The sequence below is a fragment of the Cucurbita moschata genome, unplaced genomic scaffold (assembly GCF_002738365.1).
Source record: "Cucurbita moschata cultivar Rifu unplaced genomic scaffold, Cmos_1.0 Cmo_Scf00039, whole genome shotgun sequence".
Lineage (NCBI taxonomy): Eukaryota > Viridiplantae > Streptophyta > Magnoliopsida > Cucurbitales > Cucurbitaceae > Cucurbita > Cucurbita moschata.
Window position 1 is genome coordinate 1,257,182 of NW_019268555.1, and position 3,184 is coordinate 1,260,365.

Sequence of the window (3,184 nt, forward strand, 5' to 3'; positions counted from 1 at the left end):
TGTGGGTAATCTTGTTTGGAAACTATAGGAATAAGTTTGAGGAGGAATGGTGGAGAATTTCTCTCGAATTTGGAAGAAATCCGAGAGTAGGAGACCCACAATCTAAATGCTCATAACTCTCGAATGGGTGCTCAACCTTGCTCGAGCCTTGTTCCATATTGTTGCCCCTACTTCAGGCTTTATAGGAGGAGCTTAAACTGACATTGAAAGCTCTAGATTCGTTGTGATTCAGAGATTCATCAGAAAATCCACTCCGATCAGTGGTTTACCGACTTTAATTTTGAATACCAGCCGTTGGATGTGATGATCTGTCCGTTTTCTAGATCTTATCCAAATTTGGGGAAGATCCAACGGCTGAGATTTGAGTTCCCAGAGATATTTCTCAGATGGTCACTGTAGATGCTCTGATTCTGATCAGAGGGGCATTTTCGTAATTATCCATTCTTCCAGGGGTATTATGGTAATTTTCACTTTCCAAATATTTTAATATTATTTTTTCCTGAAAAATCCATAATTTTTCTAAAAATCCTTCATCTCATGTTGATCATTTTTTCCTTGTTGAGCATCTTGAAATCCTTCTAGATAAGGAACTAAAAATCTGAGAAGATCCTTAATAATTAGAAAAATGACCTTTTTGCCCTTTTCACTTAGTTTTACTTTCAAATCCTTTTTCCATAGGTCTTAAACTCCTTAACATTACTTGTCAGGGTATAAGAATGACTTGCTTGAGATCATCATCCTTGCTAAATCCTTTAATTCCTCCACTTTTGATCATTTGGGTCTTACATGGGCGGCTTATTCTTGTTGGATCTAATTCCTTTCATTTTTGGGTGTTACATTGGTAGCCACAAACCTAGTCATAGCTTAAAGTAAATGACACAAAGTAAGGCGACGCAAACACAAGAATGAAAGACCTTTTATATTCCACCAACGGTTTTCCCTTTTTCTTATGACTTCATCGTGTACAACATAGGAAGAACTTACTAAGGGTCTTTCATCAAAGAGACATAAGCTAAGTCATCAAAAAGTTCCAAAGACAAGGCTACGACAATAAACGCTTCAAGAATTTAGATGTTAATTAACTTATTGTGAAGAGTGTTTAATCTACAACTTCCTTAGAAAAGTCTTTAAAAATAGCCTGTTTGCCTTAGAGATTGTAACCCATCTACGGTTGAGAAGTTGGGGTTCCTGGGGCTTACTTACTCTCCTATTAGTTATCAATTGCAAAAGAATAACCAACGGTAGCTAAGCCAAAAGAGTAAAGAACATCTAGTTGTTGCTTTCGATAATCACCATTTATAAGCTGTCTTTTCTTTTCTTTCTTCTCTTGATTCTTCCATGAAATTAGTGTTGTGTTATTGAATCCTATGAAATTCAAATTTTGAGCTTTATTGTGAAATCTCACATCGGTTGGACAGGAAACGAATCATTCCTTATATAATTATGTCCGAGTGGTTCGGAGGAATTTTGCTCACATTGGATGGATAGGGAACAAATAATTCCTTATATAAGTATGTTCGAGAGGTTAAGGAGGAATTTTGCTATTGACGACTTTTTAGCTTTATTGTGAGATCCCACATCGGTGGAATAGAGAATGAATCTTTTCTTATATAAGTGTGTCAATATGTTTGAGTTGTTAAAGGAGACAGACTTGAAATTTGTTGAGTTTTGCTTGCACAGGTTCAAATCTTGTTGTGATGGCTTTATTGTGAAATCCCACATCTCGAACAAAATGACTTTTTTAACTTTGGATAGGGAACGACTCTCCAAGTGGTTGACGAGGAATCTGCTATTGGCGACTTTTTAGCTATGTCGAGAAGGGGTGTCAATATGTCCTAGTGGTGGCGACTTTTTAGCTTTGTTGAGAAGGGGTGTTAATATGTTTGAGTGGTTAAAGAGGAATTCTGCTATTGGCGACTTTTTAGCTTTGTTGTGAGATCCCACATCATCAGTTAATAGGAAATGAATCATTCCTTATATAAGGGGCGTCAACATGTCTGAGTGGTTAAGGAGATAGACTAGAAATCTATTAGGCTTTGCCCACCGAATCATTCTTTATATAAGGGGTGTCAATATGTTCGAGGGATTAAAGAGACAGCGCAGGTTCGAATTCTGTTGTTGAATCATTCCTTATATAAGGATAGCCTACAGGGTGTCAATATGTTTGAGTGCTTAAAGAGAAAGAGCAAGTTTGAATTCTGTTGTTGAATCATTCCCATTCCTTACAAGGGGTGTCAATATGTTCGAGGGATTAAAGAGACAGCGCAAGTTCGAATTCTGTTGTTGAATCATTCCTTATATAAGGATAGCCTACGGGGTGTCAATATGTTTGAGTGCTTAAAGAGAAAGAGCAGGTTCGAATTCTGTTGTTGAATCATTCCTTATATAAGGATAGCCTGTGCATCATTCCTTATATAAGGGGTGTTAATATGTCTAGACTTGAAATTAGGTTTGAATCCTGCGACGAATTTTTAGCTTTATTGTGAAATCTCATATGGTTGAACAAGGAATGAATCATTCCTTATGTAAGGGGTGTTAAAATGTCTGAATGGTTAAGGAGGTAGACTCGAAATTTGTTGGACTATGCCTGCTTAGGTTCGAATCGACGAATTTTTTAACTTTATTGTGAAATCACACATCGGTTGAACAAGGAACGAATAATTCTTTCTATAAGGGTGTCGTATGTCCAAGTGATTAAGAAGACAGACTTGAAACCTTTTGACGAATTTTTAGCTTTATTGTGAAACCTGACATCGGTTGAACAAGGAACGAATTGTTCATATAAAGGTGTCAATATGTTCGAGTGGGCTATGCCTTCGCAGGTTTGAATCCTTTTATTGGAATCTCACATCGGTTGAATAAGGAACAAATCATTCTTTATATAAGGGTGTCAATATGTCCGAGTGGTTAAGGAGATAGACTTGAAATTTGTTGGGCTATGCTTGCGTAGGTTCAAATCCTTCTATTGACGATATTTTTGCTCAAGGGATGTCAGTATGGTGAAATTATATAAGGAATTTTTTGCTTTATTGTGAAACCTCATCACATCCCTTGAATAGACTATAAAGTTATAATATAAGTCAACTGCGTTGAAGTTTGATGAAATCCAAGAAGTAGTTCTCAGTGGAAGTATATGCGTTGAAGTTTGATGAAATCCAAGAAGTAGTTCTCAGTGAAAGTATAT

At 36.6% G+C, this 3,184-nt stretch overlaps 1 non-coding gene across 1 annotated transcript; it reads left to right on the top strand.

Moving 5' to 3' along the window:
- The first annotated feature begins 2,889 nt into the window (after positions 1-2,889).
- On the top strand, positions 2,890-2,971 carry TRNAS-UGA. The gene has a single exon. It is a non-coding gene; the product is annotated as a tRNA-Ser (tRNA).
- The last annotated feature ends 213 nt before the right edge of the window (positions 2,972-3,184 follow it).